We start from the raw sequence: 26,160 nt of genomic DNA, 5'->3' as shown, positions 1-26,160 counted from the left end.
TGAAGTTTAGAGATTAAAAACTTTACATAAGGTCAAAACAAAAGTGGTACAGCACTGTTTTCAAAAATGTCTTTAAAACACACATACACATATGTATACTAATGTATTAACTAGTCAGACATTATATTACTTATAAAAGAAGGTTTTTACATTAGTATATATGCACGGAAACCAAATTCTGAGCAAAATATGTAATTTTATTTAGTAACATGTAAATAACACTTGAAAATAATTTTTAACAATTTAAATCATTTTGCAATAACATAAAAATACATATAGTTTTTAATATGTGCCATGTGCTTTCACAAATCTGACATACATCATCTCATTTAGTCCTCAGAACAGTCGTATGACATAGATACTATCATGCTCTCCATTTTATAGATAAGGAAAGAGAAAGTGGTTAAGTAAGGTCACATAGCTAATAAGTTGCAAAGTCAAGATTCTGGACCCAAAGTTTGTGCTCTTTTAATATTGCTTCCCCAAACAATTAATATATGAAAAATGTAAACTATGGTCACTTTAAGCAAAGATGTAAACTACGGTCAAAAATGTAAATTATGGTCACTTTATGCAAACATGGGCACAATAAAGGACAGAAACGGTTTGGACCTAACAAAAGCAGAAGATATTAAGAAGAGGTGGCAACAATATACAGAAAACTGTACAAAAAAGGTGTTAATGATCTGGATAATCACAATGGTGTGATCACTGACCTAGAGCCAGACATCCTGGAGTGTGAAGTCAAGTGGGCCTTAGGAAGCATCACTATGAACAAAGCTAGTGGAGGTGATGCAATTCAGCTGAGCTATTTCAAATCCTAAAAGAGGATCCCGTTAAAGTGCTGCACTCAATACGGCAGCAAATTTGGAAAACTCAGCAGTGGTCACAGGACTGGAAAAGGTCAGTTTTCACTTCAATCCCAAAGAAGGACAATGCCAAAGAATGTTCAAACTACTGCACAATTGCCCTCATTTCACATGCTAGCAAGGTCATGCTCCAAATCCTTCAACTTAGGCTTCAACAATACTTGAACTGAGAATTTCCAGATGTACAAGCTGGATTTAGAAAAGGCAGAGGAACCAGAGAGATCAAATTGCCAACATCCATTGGTCATGAAAAAAGCAAGGGACTTCCAGAAAAACAGCTACTTCTGTTTCATTGACTACACTAAAGCCTTTGACTGTGTGGATCACAACAAACTGTGGAAAATTCTTCAAGAGATGGGAATACCCAACCACCTTACTGGCCTTCTGAGAAATGTGTATGAAGGTCAAGAAGCAACAGTTAGAAATGAAGATGGACTAATGAACTGGTTCAAAACTGGGAAAGGAGTATGTCAAGGCTGTATACTGCCACTCTGCTTATTTAACTTATATACAGAGTATATCACAGGCAGTGAAATGCCAGGCTGGGTGAAGCTGAAGCTGGAATCAAGACTGCTTGGAGAAATATCAATATCAGATATGCAGATGACACCAACCTAATGGCAGAAAGTGAACAGGAACTAAAGAGCCTGTTGATGAACGTTAAAGAGGAGAGTCAAAAAGCTGGTTTAAAACTCAACATTCACAAAACTAAGATCATAGCATCCAGTTCCATCATTTTATGGCAAACAGAAGGGGAAACAATGACAATGGTGACAGACTTTATTTTCTTGGGCTCCAAAATCACTGTGAAGGGTGACTGCAGTCATAAAATTAAAAGACACTTGCTCCTTGGAAGGAAAGCCATGACAAACCTAGAGAGCATATTAAAAAGCAGAGACATCACTTTGCCTACAAAGGTCCATACAGTCAAAGCTATGGTTTTTCCAATAGTCATGTACGGATGTGAGAGTTGGACCATAAAGGCTGAGGGTAGAAGAATTGACACTCTTGAATTGTGGTGCTAGAGAAGATTCCTGAAAGTTCCTTGGATTGAAAGGGGATCAAATCAGTCCATCCTAAAGGAAATCAGTCCTGAATATTCATTGGAAGGACTGACACTGAAGCTGAAGCTGAAGCTCCAATACTTTGGCCACCTGATGTGAAGAGCTGACTCATTTGGAAAGACCCTGATGCTGGCAAAGACTGAGGGCAGGGGAAGGGAGCAAAAGAGGATGAGACGGTTGGACGGCATCATCAATTCAATGGACATGAGTTTGCGTAAACTCCAGGAGGCAGTAAAGTACAGGGAAGCCTGGAGTGCTGCAGTTCATGGGGTCACAAAGAGTCAGGACAACATTGAACAAACATGGTCACTTTAAAGAGAGAAAAAAAGAAAGCCAAATAAAAATCCAATTAGAAAAGTCTATCATGATAAGGCACTTCATTTATTCTATTTTAGCACATATGAGCCAAGAGCAATGAGAAGACAGACCAAGCAATTTCATTTGCATGCTACTTTCAGATACATAACCTCCTGTGATTTTCACAGCTGTGTGCACAGCAAGAGCCAGCACTATTTGTCCTGCATCTTAAGGATGACCTAACTGATGCTCTGAGGGGTTACTTTCAATACTATTCCACATTATCTGAACTTTCCTGCCTCTAGGATTTCCTGTGCAGAGTTTTCTCTCTATTGGACAATCCTTCCTTCTCTGTCTAGTAAAAGTTCTACTAAACTTTCATGGCCCAGGTGAGACATGACCATTTAGGTATACCTTTCCTGGCACTCTCAGGCAGAATTAACCCTTCTTTTCTCTATTCTCCCTTAACATATTCATACCATTTCGGCAACATATCCTCTGTCATCAGCTGTGTTTATGTCTAGTTCTCTGGGTAGACACTGGGCTCCATGATGGCAAGGGCTATATGTAGGGAAGGAATTCCTAGAAAAGATTCCATTGTTGAGTTAGTAAACGAATGAAACAGAACACTGACACTTTGGCTAAGAGGAACACGGATTCATGCTGACATTTTGTTGTTATCTTTATAACTTAAGACTTTGTCCTCAAGAACAGCAATATTACCCTCGACACTTCTAGACACATTCCCTGAATAGCGCTTGGGAAGTATATAGGCAGAAAGCCACCTAAGACAATGACTCCTCTTCTATGCTACTAATCTCTCAGATACATATTGTTCTAACAAGTTTATGCTTCTTGTTTCTTTCCAGTATATCAAGAGGCCTCAAGAGGACTATGAAAACATTTACATCTCCAAGCCAAAGCATGTGGGTTTCACAATATTTTGTAGTATCTCTGGAAAAGGAAAGAAAGGAGGTAAGTGAAACACTAAAGGACGGCATAGTGAGTTTTGACAAACTACTCAAAACCAGTCTAAATCAATTTATTAATTTGGACTAATCTATCAAATGTGTAGTATAAAAGTAAAACTGGAAAAAGTATAGCTTCTATAACCTGGCTAATTTAACCCTTATCTGCTTTTAACCCCTAGACTTTATCCTTGCATTGAGTAAACACATCTCTTAGCCAAACTCATTGAAAAGATTCAATTTGTGCCTTAAACTTGCCTGATGATAAAAACTAAACATAAGGATTTAAAGTAAATTGAAGGAATGAAGATAATGAAGGCCTTTACTGCCCTGAAAATTAATTATCTCAATGGAAAACACCCCTATGTCACTTTAGAAACTTACCTTTTACTCTTCTCTAGTTTTTCAAGTCTATGAAAAGAATTCCTCTTAGAATGTCATGAATTTAAGAAACGGTATTTTGTAAATGTCTAATGGTTTGGGGTAGCAAAGGTCAGTATTTTTTTAAATAAAGCCTGATTATTTATCAAAATGGAATAAGGCACTCACTTCTCTTCATATTATCAGCCCAATGGGAAGACCATTCAAAATAAACCCATTAAAGAGTTTTTAAAATACTACACAGTAACAGTTGCTTGATTTTTTTTGTTGTCTCTTATATACAACTTACTGTCATAACACTGAGGACTCAATAAAGCTGGCTAACTGTAGTATTTTGACAGAGTGAAATAATTAAACTGATGTAGAATGTAAATAGCTTACATTCAAACCAAATTTTCAGTGGTTGATATTTTTTTAATGTCTACCATTTGGCTGTTTAAAAATGAATTTGAGAACAGTCAACCTTTAATATTTAAACTTACAGCAAATGATAATAATTATTCCTGATTAAAGATTAACCTCAATTCAGTCAGCAGTTCTGTAAGCCCTCTTTTCTACAGGGCATGTCTGGATCCTTCCTGTTATAAATCCTATACTCTGAAAAATTCTATGTAATTAATTCATTTTCCAAGTTTTTCACCAAGGATATTCAACAGGTAATAAAAAATAACCACTATATCTACAATCCACTGACAGCATTTCTGCCCAAAGCTAAGATACCTGACATTTTAGTTACTCTCTGTGACCTTACTAAGGAGAAATGCAGGCCTTCTACTAGGCAGCAGTGTTTTTAATTTTTTTGTTTTTTCATTATTGAAAATAACTTGAAGACTACTCCTGAACCTCTGTGATAACTTGGTGATTTAGGATCTCAGCTAGAGAGATCATCCATTATAAAGGTCAATTTTTTTTTTCATCTTCTTCTATGAAACATTTCACCTGCTATTACTACAAGCAAACAAGAAGAGGATTCCCTTCTCCAAGGGATCTTCCCAACCCAGGGATCGAATACAGGTCTCCTGCATTGCAGGCAGATTCTTTACTGTCTGAGTCACCAGGGAAGCACTGGGAAAATTGAGAAAGGAGTACATCAAAGCTGTCTACTGTTACCCTGCTTATTCAACTTACATGCAGAGTACATCATGCAAAATTCTGGGCTGAACGAAGCTCAAGGTGAAATCAAGATTGCTGGGAACAATATCAATAACCTCAGAAAAGCAGATACCACCACTTTACTGGCAGAATGTGAAGAAGAACTAAAGAGCTTCTTGATGAAGGTAAAAGAGGAGAGTGAAAAACACTGGCTTAAAACTCAACATTCAAAAAACTAAGATTATGGCATCCAGTCCCATCACTTCATGGCGAATAGATGGAGAAAAAGTGGAAATAGTGGCAGATTTTGTTTTCTTAGGCTCCAAAATCACTGTGGACAGTCACTGCAGCCATGAAGTTAAAAGACGCTTGCTCCTTGGGAGAAAAGCTATGACAAACCTGGACAGCAAAGACATTACTTTGCTGACAAAGGTCTGTAGAGTCAAAGCTATGGTTTTTCCAGTTGTCATGTACAGATATGAGAGTTGGACCATAAAGAATGCTGAGCCCAAAGAATTGATGCCTTTGAACTGTGGTGCTGGAGAAGACTCCTGAAAGCTCCTTGGACTGCAAGGAGATCAAACCAGTCAATCCTAAAGGAAATCAACTCTTGAGTATTCACTGGAAGGACTGACGCTGAAGTTCTAATACTTTGGCCACCTGATGCAAAGAGCGACTAACAAGAAAAGACCTTGATGCTGGGAGAGATTGAGGGCAGGAAGTGAAGGGGGCAACAGAGAATGACATGGTTGGATGGCATCACCCACTCGATGCATATGAGTCTGAGCAAATTTCAGGAGATCGTGAAGGACAGGGAAGCCTGGCGTGCTGCAGTCTATGGGACTGCAACGAGTCAGACATGAGTTAGCTACTCAACAACAAACGAAGAAGATGTTTACTTGTTTGACTTACATCTCACTGAAAGTACTGACCCCAAATATACAACAGCTAAGTTCTGAGACGGTCAATGGAGTAAGCATCATGATAGTTTTCACTATCATTAAGTCCAGTATTCAAGTTCTAGCTTGTAACGTTGACTCCTGGCTATGTAACTTTGGACAAATCGCTTGATTTCTCTAAGACTCAGCTTTTTCACAATATCAAATTGGGTTGATAATTTAAGGAGGTTAAAAATATATAAATCCCAGTATACATTAAATCCTCAATATATATTGTTGATTTCTTTATTATCCACGCCCTTCAATAAAGTACTACTATAAAATGGGATACATGATATTTTCAGAATTACAAAATAATACTATTCAAAGTTTTTTCTCAGATATCCATTTAGTCTGCTTATAAGTAAATAACTGCAGCCTCACAATCCTGAAGTTCATTAGCTCTGGGCTGTACACAAGATTTCTTCAATATTATCACCTTGGAATGTGAGAAGCTCCATCACCAGTGGTCTCTCGGCTCACTGGCTCTTGGAACATGGGTGCAGGCTGAAGAAGGGCTGCCAAGGCCAGGACCCAGTCTTCAGAGGACTCCAAAGAACATTCAACGCTGTCGGTGAGTTTGGGATTTGAAAAAACCACCGACCGTTGACTGTACCTTGGGTTCCTTACAGACAACACTATATTTCCTGAAGCAAAGAAGCATGGTGTACCTTCACATGTCACGTGAGATCACCAAAACCAGTTCTGCTCCCCAACCCCCAAAGGTGGTCCAGTTAATTTTTTAAAAGCTCTCCTCTTTCTCTTGCTCATTGTTCCTTGCTTTTTGTTGTGGTATTTCATTTCAACAAGATAAGAAAAATTCCTTAATACTGTTTTTAAATGTCTCCTAAAAATAGACCATTCTGATGAGAAATAGCAAGAAGAGATTTATTAAAAACATGTATTTCATTTTGAAGTGAAATCCAATTAAGTACTTTACAGCCATTTCTCCCATGTTCCCTCAAACCTTTAATTAGGAACAAGAGGAGGATTTAATAAGCAAAAACAGCACAAAACTGTCCAGTGTCTGCACAGCTCTTAACACATTCCACCTCAATTATAGTTAATGTGGTTAAGTTTTGACAGCCCCATTAGTATACGAGCTGTTTGAAAGCAGTAACTGCTTCACCATTTCCATCCACACATGAGCTTATTGAAATGTTCATTAAAGTCAAGTAAAAAGTCAGGTCAGGAGTCAGAAGGATCTGGGATGAATCTTGCTTCAACTCCCTAGCTGTGTGACCCTGGTGAGTGTCTGAGTCTCAATTTCCTCAGGCTCATGGGAGATAATAAGTACACCTACCTTATTAGAGTTTGAGATACAATAATATATATAGTGCTTTGTACCATTCCTAGCAAACAACAAATGTTCAGTATATGTAAGCTATTATTATTACTTAACCTAAAGCATAATCTGTGCTAATTTACCTTGAAAGGCACTAATATTTCTCAGTTCAAAACACAGAGGAAGAACCATGTTCTCAACTCTTGTTACACCTACCAGTATGTAAGCACTGCCTGTGTGGTCACAGAGGTACCCGTGAGCTTTTCCAGGAGCTCCTTCTGTTCCCTGAACCATAGTTTCTCACAGCCCTACCATCGATGTCATCTATAATTATGTGGATTCTCAATGGTTGGTTACTAACAGAGCTATCAGACACACACCTCAAAAACATAGAGCAGAAAAGAAGAGTCAGGAGTTGGGATGGGCCAAAGTAATCCCACCAACTGAAAACACTGATGGCTGCACTCAACATTCATTGCTGTCGGTGGGTTTGACTTTGAATCAACTCACTGATCAATGAATGCAAACTGCGGACCAAACAACCCAAGGGAAGCAAAAGGATGTGCAGAGAATCACCCAAGTGTATCTGCTACTGTGCTGGGTGGGAGGTGCTGCTATTTCCAATACACTGTCTAAAGGCTCTCTTTGATTTTAAAATGCAATAAACCCTCTAAATTCCTAATACTTTTCTTCTACCTTTTTTTCTTTAAAGATGTTCTGAGTTAAGGAAATATTTTATAGAAAGAATGAACATTACACTATAATTTAAAAACAATGCTTTCATAATTTTTAAATTAAAAAGAATCTGCTCATTATTTAAAATTCAAATACAGAAACATTAAATAAAAACTGAAAATTCATTTTCTCATCACCTGAGATCTCTTTCCTTAATGGAAATTACCTATAAATATAATAAGTCAGTTTAATAATTTATTTTAAATAATAAATGTAATATTACAAATAAACAGTATTTACTTGTCGTATTATCTATTACTAAAATAATAAATAAATATCATGAGCAAACTATTTAATTTCCTTGAAGACCTTTACCCATGAACATACAAACAGCACAACTTTGTGGTTTTTTGGAGGGTGGCTTGAAATAGAAACAACCTCATTTTATTTTATTTTTGGCCACGCTGCATGCCTTACAGGATCTCAGTCCCCTGACCAAGGATTGAAAGGAAATGAAACCCTATAATCCTAATGACTAGGCAACCCAGGAGCTCCTCAAAGCTACCTCATTTTACATTTACTCCTATGTTGTTGTTCAGTCACTAAGTTGTGTCTGACTCTTTGTGACCCCACTGACTGCAGCATGCCAGGCTCCTCTGTCCTCCACTATCTCCCAGAGTTTGCTCATATTCATGTCCACTGAGTCAAGGATGCTATCTAAACATCTCATCCTCTGCTACCCCCTTCTCCTTTTGCTTTCCATCTTTCCCAGCATCAGGGTCTTTTCCAATGAGTTGGCTCTTTGCATCAGGTGGCCAAAGAATTGCAGTTTAAGCATCAGTCCTTCCAGTGAATATTCAGGGTTGATTTCCTTTAAGATTCACTGGTTTGATCTCCTTGCAGTCCAAGGAACTTTCAGGAGTCTTCTCCAGCACCACAGTTCAAAGGCATCAATACTTCAGGGCTCAGCCTTTTTTATGGTCCAACTCTCACATCTGTATATGACTACTGGAAAAACTATAGCTTTGATTATACGGACCTCTGTTGACAAAGTGATGTCTCTCCTTTTTAATACACTGACTAGGTTTGTCATAGCTTTCCTTCCAAGGAGCAAGCGTCTTTTAATTTCATGGCTGCAGTCACTATCTCAGTGATTCTAGAGCCCAAGAAAAGAAAACCTGTCACTGCTTCCACTTTTTCCTTCTATTTGCCATGAAGTGATGGGACTGGATGCCATGATCTTAGTTTTTTGAATGTTGAGTTTCAAGTCAGCTTTTTCACTCTCTTCTTTCAACTTCATCAAGAGGCTCTTTCATTCCTCTTCACTTTTTGCCACTAGAGCAGTATCATCTGCAAGTCTGAGGTTGTTGCTATTTCTCCCAGCAATCTTGATTCCAACCAGGGATTCAGCCAGCATGGCATTCTCCATGATGTACTTTTCACAGAAGTTAAATAAGCAGGGTGACAATATATAGCCTTGTCGTATTCCTTTCCCAATTTGGAACCAGTCAGTTGTTCCATGTCCAGTTCTGTTGATTCTTGACAACAGGTAAGGTGGTCTGGTACTGCCACCTCTTTAAGAATTTTCCACAGTTTGCTGTCGTCCACACAGTCAAAGGCTTTAGCATAGTCAATGAAGCAGATATTTTTCTAGAATTCCCTTGCTTTCCCCATGATCCAACGAACGTTGGCAATTTGATCTCTAGTTCCTCTATGTTTTCTAAATCCAGCTTGACAATCTGGAATTTCTCAGTTCATGTACTGCTGAAGCCTAGCTTGTAGGATTCTGAGCATAACTTTGCTAGCATGTGAAATGAGGGCAACTGTACAGTAGTTTAAACATTCTTTGGCATTGCCCTTCTTTGAGATTGGAATGAAAACTGACCTTTTCCAGACCTGTGGCCACTGCTGAATTTTCCAAATTTGCTGACATAATGAGTGCAGCACTTTAACAGCACCCTCTTTTAAGATCTGAAATAGCTCAGCTACAATTCCGTCACCTCCACTAGAACACTAGAATTGTTTGTAACCTACTCCCACACAATCTGCTTTATTTACTCAGCTGTACAATATAGATAGCCTTCCAAAACAATCTTATTATACTGCACTCATTCTTTTAAATGACTATATAGTATGCCTTAGTATGAACATCTTGGTTATTATTGTTCAAATATATATTCTCTATTATTTTATTTATTATTTTTGGTCGTGCTGGGTCTTTGTTACTGGATCTTTGTGCAAGGGCTCTTCTCTAGCTGTGACAAGTGGGGACCACTCTCTGTCACAGTACTTGAGCTTCTCATTGCTGTGGCTTCTCTTGTTGCAGAGCACAGGCTCAGAACCTGTGGCGCACGGCTTAGCTGCCCCACAGCATGTGGGATCTTCTCGGATCAGGGGTCAAACCTGAATCTCCTGCATTGGCAGGCAGAGTCTCTACCACTGAGCTACCAGGGAAGCAGCAAATATATTTAAATATTCTCTTTTGACCAAAACTATAAGGTCCATTCATTCTGAATTTTGCAAGCCACATTCCTCAAGAGAAAAAAACAAGTGAGATGGGAGATTCACATTTCTCTTAACAAAAATTAAAATGTTCTATCAACTCTGAATCCTTTAAAATGAGATGAGATGAGCCACTAAATCTTTCATGATATTGACAGGAAAACAAGCACTTTGGTCATGAATAGTTCATCATACACTTAAGTCCGAGATAGATTCTCATGGTAGTGGTGGTGGTCAAATCAAATAAGGCAGTAGGAGAAGAGGCTTGTCAACTCAGCCTTCTGAAATTTTTCCCCCCATGGGTAGGAAGGAAGGAGAAATGCAGATGTATTGAGACAAGAACTAAAAAGAAAAATCAAAGCCAAAAGAAAACTGGAAAAAATTAAGGAAAAATATGAGGTTCAGGCCAATGTTTCCTAAAACTGGCTGTGTATCAGAATCATCTATAGTTTCTTTTAAAAATGCAAATTCCTAAGCTCTACTCCAGATCAGAAGTAGAGTCCTATAATCTGTATTTTATTATAACAAGTTCACCAGGTATTTTGCCCCATGGAAAGCTGGTGTGAAGCAAAGCCAAGCCCACTAACTTAACATCGGCTTCCAACCACCAAACTTTATGTCATCCACTTTTCAACTACTGCCCAAACTTCTATGCTGCCATTTGATACTGCCACTGGTCTTCTGAGTACAGAAAAGGTATACTTCTGTTGCTATTACTCTTTTCAGAGTAAATACAACTTTGCACCATGTTGTGGCAGCCAAACACATCAAATTTTGTCTGATATTTTATACAAATAGATACATTCATGAGCTCTCAAAAACTAAACCTAGGTAAAAACCCTAATGAATTAACAAAGTTAAATTCAGATTTAACTGTCCCACCCACGAAGCCTTCACAGAAATCAAAAAGTTTTCCTTCTTTCATACTGGTGGTCAAATAAGAGGTAATTCACATACTGCTGTTTTTCAGGATGCCATGCATTTTATAGGCATTTACTTTCAACCACCAATTATTTCCAAAGTTTCTGAAAATGTTAGAAAAGAAGGCCTGACGTGTTCTTTGAAAAATGTACAACTAAACAAGCATGCTATTTATTTACCCAGAGAATGAGTTGTCTTTACATACGCCAATGAAAAAATTGCATATTTTAGTCAACAAAGAAGGTTCCTTGGTGGCTCAGACAGTAAAGTGTCTGCCTGCAATGTGGGAGACCAGGGTTCGATCCCTGGGTTGGGAAGATCCTCTGGAGAAGGGCATGGCAACCCACTCCAGTATTCTTGCCTAGAGAATCCCATGGACAGAGGAGCCTGGCAGGCTGCAGTCCACAGGATCAGGAAGAGACTGAGCACACACACACATAATCATTATTAAAGGTTATTTAAGGTGTTTTATTTTTGTTCAGATTCACTGACCTTTATCATAACTAGAAAAGCTATACAATGTAACAAGTAAGAGCTTTAGAAACAATGGTTTAAGTACCAGCTCTGATACTTCCTTGCTATGTGACACTGGACAAATCATAACCTCTCTGAGCCTCAGATTTCTCCCCTATATATCTTTCAAAGTTCAGGATGCCCCTTCAGTGGGTTTTGAAATCAATTTAGTGGCTTATAAATAACATTTTTAAGTAAAAAAAAAAAACTAAATGACTACATGTAATAAGAACAAGTATCTTCTGGTTCAAGATGGTGGAGTAGAAGGACATGCGCTCATCTCCTCCCTCAACAGCACCAAAATAGCAACACAAAGAGCTGGACACAACTGAGCACACCCACACACAGGAAGAAACACAATTAAGTGAGTCTGAGGGTGTTTCCTGCAGATGAGACTTGTAAGTAAATATCTGCAACAGAGAAAACATGCAGCATCTATAGGGGACAAGGGGAGAATAGTTCAGAGACTATGTTAAGGTGTCATGAAGAGCAGCACTGAAAAAATAAAAAGGATAAATTACAGACAGCCTTGTGAGCCAGGCAGAAAAGTTTAAAACTGGTGCTACAGGGAGCCACTTTAAGTGTTGAGCTCTGAAAGGCAATAATGAAAGCAAGACTTAGGGAAGATTCACCAAGCAGATGAAGTAGGAGAAAGGGAAAAGACTGTGAAAGAGACAAAAAGAAATAGAAATCTGTTTCACAAAAGAGCTAAGCTGAAAGTGAGGCAGCAAAAATAGACAGAATGAAAAGGATATCTCAAAAAGGCATTTAAGCTGTTGGTTTAGATTGTTTTTTGTTTTTCAAATAGAATTTTTTTTTTGTCCTACGGAGTCTCCGAAAATTCTACAAAAGAGAGAAAACTAAGGTCCACTGGTTGGCCCCCTCAATCATTCTACTCAGTGTATTATCTTTCCAGACGTCTCAGACAGATTTAAAATACATGTGTTTATGTTTAGAGAAAATATCACAAGTTATACATAATTCTCCATAACCTTCTTTCACTTAAAATGGTATGGCTATCTTTCCAGTTCAAAGAACATGACCCACATTCCAAGGAACTGGCTCAAACAGAAAAAATAGTGAGGAGCCAAGAATGGTGCCAGACTTTCCTGACTAGAATAGGAGCCTGGAGTACACTAAGAAATGAGCAATTTCAGACTAGAAGGAAGAGGAGTTCATTTTTTGAACAGAGAATTCAAATTTGTGATTTACAAGCATGGAGTTGAGAGTAAATGAGCCAAGCACAGAAAGAAAAACATAGATAACAAATTTTTATTGGACATCTACCATGTACCTGGACTGCAAGAGAAGCCTGGAGACACAAAGGGAACAAAAGTACAGAGTGAAAGTGGCAAACCAAGTTCTAATGAACAAATCATTCTAATGGTGAAAAGTTCTGCAAACGATAAAAACAAGGTACTATGGGAGCAAATAAGAGACCAAGTCAGCCTTAGGGGTTAGAAAGGTCCAGAGAGTGACATCAAGGAAATGATGTGTAAGTTAAGACTTGAAGGATAAATATAATTACCTGGGTACGGTGACCATTCCAAGCAGAGGGAACAGGTGGCATGTGTTTAGGAGCACAGGAGCACAGTGCTTTCAAGAAACAGGAAGTGTGGCTGAAGCACACAGAAGAGGTCATGAGACAAGGTTGGAGAAGAAGGCAGGAACTTGTAAAACTTACCAACATTCTTGGAGAGTAGAATTTTAGAGTGACAGTCACGGATGAAAACAGATTTCTGGAAAGGAGTGGTAAAGTCCTTGTGATAAATTAGAGGGGAAACTTCAGCTCCATTACTTATCAACTATGTGAACCTGAATAAGTCACTTACCCTCTTTAAATATATGTCATCTGTAAACAGGGGTCAGATTCCCAGATGGCACTAGTGGTAAAGAACCTCCCTGCCAATACAGGAGACGTAAGAGACATGGGTTCAATCCCTGGGTTGGGATGATCCCCTGGAGGAGAGTATGGCAATCCACTCCAGTATTCTGCCTGGAGAATCCCATGGACCGAGGAGCCCGGCAGGCTCCATAGGTTACAAAGAGTCAGACACGACTGAAGCGACTTAGCACACATGCACGTAAACACGAGATATGATAATAGTATTTACTTCAAAGGGCTACCTGAGGAATAAGAATACATATAAAATATTTCACATAGAGCCTACCACAACAAAATACTAACATCTTGTGTGTGTATGTGTGTGTGTATTTGTTCTTGTGTGTATATGTGTGCACTGGTTGATAGGAAGTAAAAAGCAGATTGGAAGTTCAGACTAGAAGGAAAAGGGTTAACAGTTGAAATCTCTTAAGCTGTAGAATAAAGGTGATTTTTACGTTTATTATTTATAACTCATCTATGTCTTTGAAGTGTTTAGCAATAAATATGCAATATTTCAATAATTAAAATTTACTTGAATGTCTTTTTTTAAAAAGCACAGATTTCTTTTAGATGCAAGATCTACCTACGTTTGGCTGAAAAGCATATGGAAGAATCCACAGTGGGAAAGGAAGACAAGACGGACCATTTTTATTAAGAAAGAGTACCTGCAGAAAGCACAGCTACAGGGTTAGGAGAAAGTAAAGGGCACCAGGTCCATGACTTAAGTGGTCACCTTGGAGGCCAGACACATCAGCTTCAGAGAATGAAAATGACAAAGCACATTCCAGCCTGCTTCTGTATTCCTCTCCTACTGAGGCTGTATCTCAATAGGATCTAACCGGACCTTGTGATCTCAAATCTTGAAAGGGGCCTGTCATGGAATAAACACTCAATAAATGGATGCCACATGAATTCCCTTATGACTTACGGCACAATTAACATTTATAACTTAGGAAGCTCCCTGAAGTAAGCACAGGATACCTTCAAGCCATCTGTGCCATGAACTACAGTTCCAACACAGGTATAATTTTAGTATTCACCAGGTATCAGCAAGATTATACTTGCTGTAGAACCTCTGAATTTACACTGAAGCCCAACTTCCCTCCTACTCTTTAGACTAACTAAATCTACTGAAAAATACATGCAATCAGTCAAAATCACATGCCCCTTTCTCTCCTCTTCCCAGTACAGTGGGTCCTCCATATCTAAGATATGGAGGAGCAACCATATTACACCATTTTCTAGATTCTAGTGTCCAAGGAGGGTCCTGGAATCAACTTCCTGTGGATACTGAGGGATGACATTAAAGAGCTCAGGCAAAACAGTAGAGTAAAAAAGAAATAGATGGTTTGGGATAGTGTGGAGTTAGAAAACCTGATTTTAATTCCAACTCTTCCATGGTTATGTGTTCTTGGACAAGTGAATCACATTGTAAGCTGTACTCGAAACTTATACCTACAGAGACTAAATGTACCTCTCCTACCTTCACAGGATTGTTGTGAGGCCTCAGAGAGAACACAGTGAAAAATGCGCTGCAAACAGCACATAGCAGTACAGCCCAATGCATGCTGGTCTTTGATGGCACTACTCCACGGGTTACCCCTACTTTAGCAGATAAGATTCCCTCACTCCCCAAACTCTCACATACTTGTTAATCAGAAGCACATATTTGCAAGTTGTCTAGCTGAGGTTATTAACCTGTAACCTGGGTCTGAATACAGGCATTTTTCTGTGTATTAAGTGTCACCAGCCTAGATGGTCCATCAGAGACACACTATGTCTGCATGCTCAGTCGTGTCCGATTCCTTGTGATCCCATAGATTGTAACCTGCCAGGCTCCATTGTCCATGGGATTTTCCAGGCAAGAATACTGGAGTAGGCTGCCATTTCCTTTTCCAGGGGATCTTCCTTACCCAGAGATCCACTGCATCTTCTGCACTGGCAGGTAGATTTACCACTGTGCCACCTGGGAAGCCTCTCTTATTTATTTAGATCTTTTAAACTTTCCATAGAAATATTTTAGTTTTTAGCATACATATTTTATACTTTTGTTAAATTTATTCCTAAGTATTTTATTCTTTTGATGTAATCATGAGTGGAATTATTTTCTCACTTTCATTTTTTTGGATTGTTGATAGTTGTGAAAATACAACAGATTTCGGTATATTGATCTGGTATCCTGTGACCTTGCTAAACTAAATTAACTCTATTTGTTCTGGGGTTTTTTTGTGAATTGTTTAGGATTAAACATAGGGTTAAGTCACCTATGAACAAAAACAATTTTAACCCTTTCCAATTTAGATGCATTCCTCCCTAACCCTCACCTTACTGTACTAGGTAGAACCTCCAGTGAATGATGAAAAGAAGTAGTAAGAGCACATTGTTACCTACCTTACTCCCAATCTTAGGGAAAGACATTCATATTTCACCAGTTAAGTATTATTAGCTTTAGGCTCTTCATAGATGTCCCTAGTGAAGTTGTGGAAGCTGCCTTCTACTCCCCGTTTGTTGGGAGATTTTATCATGAATGAGTATTGAATTTTGCTAAATGTTTTCCTGTGTCTACTCATATGATCAGGTAGGGCTTTTTAACCTTCACTTTATCAGGATTATTTTATGGCCCAGGATACTCTTAGAAACAGCTCCATGTGTACTTGAAAACAATGTATATTCTGCAAGGCATATTCAATAAATGTGACCTATGGCAAGCTGGCCGATTATTTCTCAATTCATTATAAGCCTACGGTGGTGGTGGTTGTTGATAGTTTTATTCAGCTTTATAGTTGTTTTTTGGGGGACAAGATTCGTTCACCTTTTCACTCACTTATGCTAGAAATGAATCTCTTCCTATGTTTTCACAAGTCTCACAAGTGTTAAAATCCTAATCTTGATGAAGCCAAACAGTTAGCTAGAAATCAAGTCTATTTTCCTGGAATTAGACCCAAGTGCCATTACAAACTGCTCAAATATAACTCAATTCCAAAATACACTTGGGAGGAAAAACTTCCTGAGGAAGACAGAGGAAGAAAATCACTCTGGACTACTGGAATGGTCTTCAAATTCCAAAGGCAACAATACAGAAACTTGAATATCAAAGACTTCTCTTCAGTTCCCACTTTCAAAAGCTGTATCTGTGGGAGCCACTAGTACCATCTATGTGTACATACAATTGGAACCAGCCCCAGAGCCAATCATGGCTAAAGTAAGAGAGCCTGGACAGCCTCAGATCTTATCAGCAGGTAGGTACCAAATAGGTGTTATGCAATGAATTACACTGAGGGCTACAACCAGTCCTGGCCACTGTACTTAAGTCCATCATATTTACACTCCCAGCCAATAATAGGGTGGTCTGGAAGTATCTTTTCTACTTGCCAAACTTCAAGCACCACCTAATGCCTGGGTTCTCACTGCAGTTCCCAGATCCCCATGCTCTCCCACCTCAGGGCTACCAAATTCCTAATCAACTATGCCCCTGAAATTGCCCTCTCTTTGCATTGTCCCTCCAATATTAATACCAGACTTAATGGTGAGTTTCTACAATCTCCATGCTACCTATTTCCTGACTAAAGCTATCATACCAGAAATTTCATCTGCTCTATTAATATTCTCCTTAGAATGTACCAGCAACTTCTGCTAAATAGTCAGTGGCCACAGTCCCAGGTAAATGGATACCTGGACTCCAAGTTGGGTTTAACCTCTTTCCTGAGTATTTAAGATATGAACACAAATGTCAGTCTGTGTTGAGCACGGGTGCTAGAAAGACAAGACGAGTCAGGGCAGAGAAGGGGCAGCCATTTTCCATCATGGACACAGAAGCAAAGAGTTATCAGTCTGAAGGAGAAGAGAAATGTGAAACAGAAGCACCAGAGAAACAGAGATAAGCCTCCACAGAGATACTCGAAAAGAATCCTGGTCTTGCTCCTTCATGAAATCCAATTGAATGCTCCCTCCTTCGTCTCCAAGAGAAGCTCTGTATTTTCCACCAATATCCTCATTGTAAACTAGCTTAAGAAGAGTGTCTTTCTTGCAATTTAGCTACTCCAGTCAACACCCCTGGTTTTCCTCCCTTGCTACCAGTCTATATTTCCCAGACACCAACAATTGTTTACACATTAGTGTGTTACTTCACCATAATACAGCTCCTTGTGTTCAACTCGTGTTTTTCTGACTCGACCAAGTTTCTTTACAACCCCCTAAGATAAGATCGTACTCTCTAAGCTCTACAGTTTTCTCTGGTTATGATGAAAAGGGCAATGAAAGGCAGTGTGGTCTTAACCTTTTAGTCCTGCTTCTCATCTGGGAACTACCATCTACTACATAAGGTTGTGATGGGAATCAAGGTGAGAATAAAATGCTTAGTACAGAATCTGACATACAGCAAGCCCCAAAGGAACTCTTTTCTATAATACCTTGATTGAACTTGTGCATACTGAACAATAGGGAAAAATCACATCACTAATAATTAGGATCTAAATGGCACCAAGTATATCAAGAAAACTGATCGAGAGTAATTCCTGCTGGGCAGCATTCTTTTCACATGACAGCACTACATCACTAACATGTGAGCAGATGTATCAACTCCCAATCAACATCTATTTGTTCCAAACTTTCTTCCAGTCCCACTGTATTTTTGAAGTTTTTCAAATTACCCTGCTATCTTTCACCTGCATTTGTAGGATCATTTCCACTAATTTACCAGTCGTGCTTATAAGGCTTGTTTTTTTAGTGATATTTTTTACCCAAGGTATCTCAAAAGAGAAAACAAAGGTCCGAAGTTGAAACCAACTGGTTAGACTTAACTAATAAAGCTTAAGAGAATGTGATATATTTTTGGTGAAAGATTAAGAGTCAAAATTATCATGACTATTAGGAAACAGGGATTAAGGCATTTTAATTTTAAGTTTTTGTCTAATAAAACCTCTCACACAGAGAAAGAGACAGAGAAACAAAGGGATAGAGACACAGACTAAATTTCACAATTAAGATTATTTTGAAGAAAATGATGTTTAGAACTTAGCTTTTACTGCATCTTAGTTATGTTGAAATATTCCTGAACAATAGAGATGCTAAATAATGCAGACACCAAAAAAATCAACAAAAATCCCAGCACAAAATCATTTCATAAAGGATTTAACTTCCTTCTCAATTACAAAGGTCTACTTCACCCAACATACAGAAAAACAATTCCTAGAAGAATCAGTTGTTGTTACTCATGCAACAAATAAATTCTGTCGATAGGACTGATCACATGAGTAGTAATTCTATCAATAGTATTAGAGCTACTATTATAAACATCTGTATACACATAGTGAAGATCCACGTAACGGTCAGTTTTTGCAAGTCATAGAAGACATACATTTTTTTAAATTTCACACCTAGCTCCAAAGGCCATAGCACTGAGGCTTCTTCTTGCTAGCCTGTGGCTGTCTTCTACCTTCTCCTCTTCCTTCTCAATCTTTTAGGCCCATGATTCTCAAGGTATGAATTTAAAGAATCCTCTTGGTATATTAATCCAACTTTCATCCATCTTATGAGTGACTGATGTCCCATTTATTTCTACTTATGAATAAAGGCTATTAGTAACTTGTTAATGGACTGTCAACAAAATTTGGTGTTTATAAACTGAGAATAACAAGAGCTTCTTTAACATTCTGCTAATAAGCCTGGATGCCACAAAATGGGTGACAATGTTTCAAAGATCCTACTGCAAACACAAACATAAAATCACTTGGAAATCTTGCAGTTCTCTGAACCCCATTATCACTGTTAAGGGAATATGATAGTTTCTAATTACTGTTATTCTCAGCTTTTCAATCTTCATTACAGTTCATTCAGCATCCTCATTTTCAAATTAGTTCAACACATGTTGTGTATGCTAAGTAATACACCAACTGTATCCTTATTTTAAATAAAATTTTCGAGTACTATAATTAGACTTTGACATGTACATGTCATTTCAAATATGAACCATACCTCAACTGCTAATGCACACTTATCACCTTCCCTCCAAATTTATTTGTATGTAATAGTTCATTGTCAATGAATTATTTTCAACTGGAAAGCAGGAATAGAAAGGTTAGGTAGACAATGGGGTCCTGCCTAAGTCAGCTGTGTTCATAAGCTAACTAAGTCACTGAGGTCAAAAAAGTTGGCATCATTGCCATTATCAAGCAAGCTGCAATAGGTCACATTGCTTTCAGCCTAGTTGTCCTCTCAAACCTCTTCTCTTAACTACTTCAGGGAGCATTAGAAACTCACTCCACCTATTACCTTTTAATTTTCACAGGCTGATAATTCTACCAATGGGCTTCTTAGAATCTTAAATCCCTTTTAAGTGACCTTGTTCCTTCACTACTATCTTAAATCCTTGTCCAGGAAAATTTCTGTTCTCCCAATTTCCATTTTTATAAGGAAAACCCACACCTTCAACTGTAACATTCAAAAAAGTCTTTTCATACCCTAGGTCTTTTCTTAGACCCAAAAGATGGCAGGGAGCTAGTAACACCTCTTCTTGCAGTCTCCACAGAAGTAAACTGTCAGCTCTTGCATATAAGAGCACATCCTTCTTACTCTGACTCCCTAAACTCAGATCCGTTTGCATTAATGGTCAGCTCTATCACCTTCCCCGTCCTCTCCCAGTATTAAAAAAAAAATGCAACTGTATAGTTACTGAATAAGCCAAGATTTTGAAGTTTTAGAGGCAATGGAAGTCAGGCAGCAGAATGGATTCCCATGATACTAATTAAAGAGTTTCCACTCCAATTAGTTTCTTAAAATGAGCTAAAGGCTCATTCCTTCTCTCACATCTTGAGGACTAGTAGTATTACTTTCAAGAAAATCTTGGTTTTCTGTTCCATTTAACTATGAGTTCTACAAGCATTGTTTTCCATTTTTCAGTCTGATTCCTTGCTCTTGGCTCTTCAGTTAGGACCTGTTGCCACCTAGTGGACAAAGTGGGAATAAATGCCAATATATTATGCCAGGTTCTCACCCCTGGGCTTTCAGAAGAGACCACTAGGTGGAGACTTCAAATCTGATGAAGAAGAGTGCCTACACCAAAACCAGTTAGTTGGTTTAAGCTTACACAAAAAACTAGTATAAATTCACACAAATAAAAGCGACTGTGTTCAAAACAATGAGTTAAATAAAGATTAAAAAAATGAGAATACATCATGACCATAAGAGGCTTATCCCAGTAGTGCAAGGCTGGCTCAACTTTCAAAAATCAATAGTATTAATTCACCGTATGAACAGTCTAAATATCTAAACAGATGCAGTAGTAGTATTGGAAAAATTTGACACCATTTGTGCTAAAAACCTTTAGAGAACTAGGAATACAAAGGAACTTCCTCAAGCTTATAAAGGGCATCTACAAAAAATGTGTAACTTCCAGATTTCAAAACTTACTATAAAGCTACTGTACTCAAAACAATGTGGGACAAAGACAGACATATAGACAAAAGAAACAGAATAGAAAGCCCTGAAATAAGCTCTCACATATATGATCAATGACTTTCAACAAAGTTGCCAAGACCATTCAGTGAGGAAAGGACAATCTTCTCAGCAGTGATGGAAAAAGTGAGTAACTACATGCAAAAGAATGACTATGAACATTATACCATATTATACAAAAATTAACTCAAAACAGATCAAAGACCAAAATGTACAAAACTTTTAGAGGAAAACAAAGGGGAAAAGACTCCTGGCACTGGACTGGGCAATGATTTCTTGGCTATGACACAGACAACAAAATAAGAACTAAGTAAACTGTACATCAAAATTTAAATCTTCTGTATCTGAAAGGACACAATCAACAGTGAAAAGTCAATCCATAAATTGGAAGAAAAATATCTGCAAATAATATACTTGATAAGGGATAATCCATAATATAAAAAGAATTTATGGAACTAAAAAGACAAAACAAATGAAAATCAAAACCACAATGAGATACTCACACCCATAAGGTATATGTGATACTATCAAAAACACAAAAAATAGGAGGATGCAGAAAAATTAGAACTCATGGCACTTTACATGGTAGAGCCACTGTAGAAAAAAGCAATATGGTACTTCCTCAAAAAAGTAAAAATAGAATTATAATATGATCCAGCAATCCAGTTGTGGCTATATACCTAAAAGAATTTAAAACAGGGACTTGAAGAGCTATTTGTACACTCAATATTCATAGCAGCATTATTCATAATATTCACAATAGCTAGAAAATATAAGCAACCCAAGGATCTGTTGATGAACAGATGTATGGATAAACAAATGTAGTATATAACGAACAATGAAGATCAGTCAGTCTTAAAAAGGAAGGAAATTCTGACATGCTACAACATGGATCAACCCTGAAAATAGTATGCTAAGCGAAGAACTCAGGTACAAAAGAACACATACAGTATGACTCCACTTACATGAGATACCTAGATTAGCCAAATTCAGAGAGACAGAAAGTAGAACGGCAGATGCCAGGGTCTGGAGAATGGGGAAATACTGTTAACAGTTACAGGTTCATTTTTGCAATATAAAAAGAGACCTGTGTATGGATGGTGGTGATGATGGTTTGCATAACAGTATGAGTGTAGAAATGACTCTAAACTGTACATTTAAAAAACGGTTGACAGAAAACAACAAAATTCTGAAAAGCAATTCCCCTTCAATAAAAAAAATGGTTAAGATAATAAATATTTTAGTCCGTATATTTCACCACAATTAAAAAAAAAAACACCACTATAGCTAACATCATACATGATAGTGAAACACTGAACTCTTTTCCTTGAAGATCAAAAACAAGACAAGAAGGTAGCCCTCAACATTTTAATCTACTATTGGACTGCAAATCTTAGCCAATGCTATAAGGTAAGAAAAATAAAGGTCATAAACATCAAAAAAGTAAAACTCTCTTTATTCATAGTCACACACATAAAAAGTCTCAAAGAATTTATTTTTAAAGTTATTAGAAGCAATAAACAAATTTAACAATGTTGTATGATACAATCTCACTATACAAAACTCAACTGCACTTCTATACACTAGCAACACACAAACAGAAAATAAAATTTTAAAATAATATTATTTACTACAGCATTAAAAAAAAATAATACTCAGGGATAAGTTTAAAGAACGAGGTACAAGATCTCAATGCTAATCTTTTAAAACATCACTGAGAAAAATAAAGTTCTAAATAAGTGGGAAAATATACTGAATTGACAGACTAGAAGACTCAATTCTAAAATGACAAGTCTCTCCAAATCGATAAGATCAATGAAATCCAAAATCTCAACAGGCTTTGTTTAAAAAAAAAAATTTTTTTTTTGATGAGCTGATTCTAAAATGTATAAAGAAATTAAAACAAAACCCATGAAAGGGAAAAGTTAAAGTGAAGTCGCTCAGTCGTGTCCGACTCTTAGCGACCCCATGGACTATAGCCTACCAGGCTCCTCCGTCCATGGGATTTTCCAGGCAAGAGTACTGGAGTGGGGTGCCATTGCCTTCTCTGAGAATAGCTAAACCAGCTAAAATAACTCTGAAAAGGAAGAATGGAGTTGGAGAATCTTAAGATTTACTACAACTATAGTATTCAAATTATTGTGGTATTATAAATAGATTATGGAAGAAAATGACTCTACAAGTAGATCATACATAAGATCAAATTATTTTTCAGCAAGCTTATCAAAAGCTCAAAGGGAAAGTCTTGTCAACAAAAAGTGCTGTAACAAAATCCAGATAAAAAAACTCTGATTCCTATCTTATACCATACAAAAAAACAACAACAACTAACTTTAATAAAGCTAAAACCATAAAGTTTCTAGTAGAAAGCAGAATAATACCTTAGAAAACTCAGGTTAGGGACTTCCCTGGTGGTCCAGTGGTTAAGAATCTGCTCTCCAATGCAGGGGACATGGGTTGGATCCCTGGTCGGAGAACTAAGATTCCACACGCCTCAGGGCAACTAAGTCTGTGTGCTGCAATGAAAGATCTTAAGTATTGCAACTATGACCCAACACAGCCAAAAATAAATAAATAAATATAAAAAAAAAAAAAAGAAACCTCAGGTTAGGCCAAGATTTCTTAGGGAAGATACAGAAAGCATTAATTATAAAAGAAAATTAATAAATAGAACTTCATAAAAATGTAAAACTTTTGCTAATCAAAAATCATGTTTAATAAAGTAAAAGAGAAAGCCACAGATTGGGAGAAAATATTCACAACATATATACTTGATGAAAGACTTGTATCATAATAAAAAATATCCACAACTCAATAACAGGACAAAGAACATGATTTTTTAAAATATCAAAAGATTTTGAATAGACATTTCTAAAAGGAAACACGAATGGCCAATAAGGGTGTGAAAAAGTGACCAACATAGTCATGAGGGAAATGCAAATTAAAAACACATCATTTTATCTCACTAGAATAATTAAAATTTAAAAGTTTACAACACCAAACACCTGCAAGGATGTGGAACTATTAGAACTCATACTAATGGAACTGCAAAATGCATACACAATTTGGAAAGCTGACAAGTTCATAAAAAGTTTAACTTAAAGCTACCATCGGACCCAACAATTCCTAGATATGTTTAAGAGAAATAAAAATATATCCACAAAAACAATGTATAAGAATATTCATAGCTGCTTTATTCCTAGTAGCCTGAAACCAGAAAGAGACTAGGTATCAACAGATGAACAGATCAACTATGATATAGACAATGGAATACTACTCAGCAATAAAAAGAGTTAGTAACACTTGCAACAACATGGATGAGTCTAAAACATTATGCTGAAAAACACTAGACACAAAAAGCACATGTTGTATGATTCCATGTATAAGACATGTTAGAACAGACAAACTAATCTATCATGACAGAAGTCAGAAGTTACTGCTTCTTGGGAGCAAAACAGTATGATCAACTGAAAAAAGCATAAGGGAATTTTCTGAAGAGATGGCAGTGTTCTATATCTAGATGAAACATGAATTACAAGGGTACATAAATTTGTGAAAACTGCTTGAATCTTACACTTAATATTTCACTGTATGTAAATCATACCACTATTTAAAAAACATAAAAAGTACGTTGGCTTTGGAATCACACAGGCTTCAGTTTTGCCACTTAACTGCTGTGTGATCTTGGCAAAGTGTTTAATTGTCAGTTTCCTTATCTATAAAACGGGGAGAACAAAAGTTGAGAACAACTTCACAGAGTTGAAAGAAAAAGGAGACAAAGTTTTAAAACCATTAGCATATAGTAAATGCTCACAAAATATTTAGCCTAAAAAGTTACAAACTCTTCATCATATATTTCAGCAGTGAAGAAACATGCAAGAACAGCTGGAGCAGCCAAATGCTGGGTGATTTCACTTGTATTATCTGGCTTACTTTTAAAAAAAACAACCCCTAACAGGGATTATTACTGTTTTATGGATGAAGAAACTGATCTTCACAGGTTGCCTATGATCACCTAGCAAGGACTGGCAAAAGCCAAGATGCAAACTCTCATATTTTTTCCACTACACCATGTCCATTAGGGTCACTTTTAGCAACATGACCCCCGCAACCGCCACAGCAGCATAATTCATATGAGAAGCTTACTTAAGGCTCCCTACATTCTTGATAGCAGGATAAAAAGTAGGCCAATTCTGATGCCAGGATTAGTGAATGAAGGCTAGGCTGAAAGCAGAAGCCTGAAAATGCTGCTCTAAGCTTTTACCCTGTTCCTGAGCTTCAAGATAGTTCCTGATACTTGAGGATACTGATCCTTATTCCTTAAAGCAACTTGAAGATAAAAGAATTCTGAATGTAAAAGCTGTGATCTAAATGGGAAACTGTACCTGGGTGGCTCAATTTGGCGGAATAGCCTTAGAAACTTGGCAGCTGAAATGCGATACAGTAGATTTTCTAAAAATCTGTATCTCATTTCTTAACATAAGAACCTCATTTAAAAAAAAAAAAATTAAGGTCAATTCCCTGGTGATCCAATGCTTAGGACTCCACACTTTCACTGCCGAGGGCCAGGGTTTGGTTCTCGGACTGGGAACTAAGATCCTGTAAAATATGATCATGAACTCCTTATTGCTGAATTCAGACTTAAATTGAAGAAAGTGGAGAAAACCACTAGACCATTTAGGTATGACCTAAATCAAATCCCTTATGAGTATACAGTAGAAGTGAGAAATAGATTTAAAGGACTAGATCTGATAGACAGAATACCTGATGAACTATGGATGGAGGTTCGTGACATTGTACAGGAGACAGGAATCAAGACCATCCCCAAGAAAAAGAAATGCAAAATAGCAAAATGGCTGTCTGAGGAGGCTTTACAAATAGCTGTGAAAAGACGGGAAGCGAAAAGCAAAGGAGAAAAGGAAAGATATACCCATTTGAATGCAGAGGTCCAAAGAATAGCAAGGAGAGATAAGAAAGCCCTCCTCAGCGATCAATGCAAAGAAATAGAGGAAAACAACAGAATGGGAAAGACTAGAGATCTCTTCAAGAAAATTGGAGATACCAAGGGAACATTTCATGCAAAGATGGGCTCAATAAAGGGCAGAAATGGTAGGGACCTAACAGAAGCAGAAGATATTAAGAAGAGGTGGCAAGAATACACAGAAGAATTGTACAAAAAAGTTCTTCACAAGGCAATCATGATGGTGTGATCACTCACCTAGAGCCAGACATCCTGGAATGTGAAGTCAAGTGGGCCTTAGGAAGCATCATTACAAACAAAGCTAGTGGTGGTGATGGAGTTCCAGTTGAGCTATTTC

At 37.5% G+C, this 26,160-nt stretch overlaps 1 protein-coding gene and 1 long non-coding RNA gene across 7 annotated transcripts in view; one reads left to right on the top strand and one right to left on the bottom strand.

The window, feature by feature from the left end:
• Window positions 1-6,165, top strand: part of LOC145545050 (uncharacterized) — a 38,023-nt gene extending 31,858 nt beyond the window's left edge. The window contains exon 2 of the long non-coding RNA XR_014081836.1: window positions 3,100-6,165. This is a non-coding gene — a long non-coding RNA (uncharacterized LOC145545050). The remainder of the gene's footprint in view (window positions 1-3,099) is intronic.
• The window catches only part of NR6A1 (nuclear receptor subfamily 6 group A member 1), a 221,792-nt gene that overhangs the window by 149,464 nt on the left and 46,168 nt on the right, over window positions 1-26,160 (bottom strand). The gene's annotated exons all lie outside the window — the stretch shown is intronic.

Source organism: Giraffa tippelskirchi, chromosome 4 (assembly GCF_054371585.1).
Source record: "Giraffa tippelskirchi isolate mGirTip1 chromosome 4, T2T-mGirTip1v1.2.pri, whole genome shotgun sequence".
Classification (NCBI taxonomy): domain Eukaryota; kingdom Metazoa; phylum Chordata; class Mammalia; order Artiodactyla; family Giraffidae; genus Giraffa; species Giraffa tippelskirchi.
This window is presented reverse-complemented; position numbering and strand designations above follow the sequence as displayed.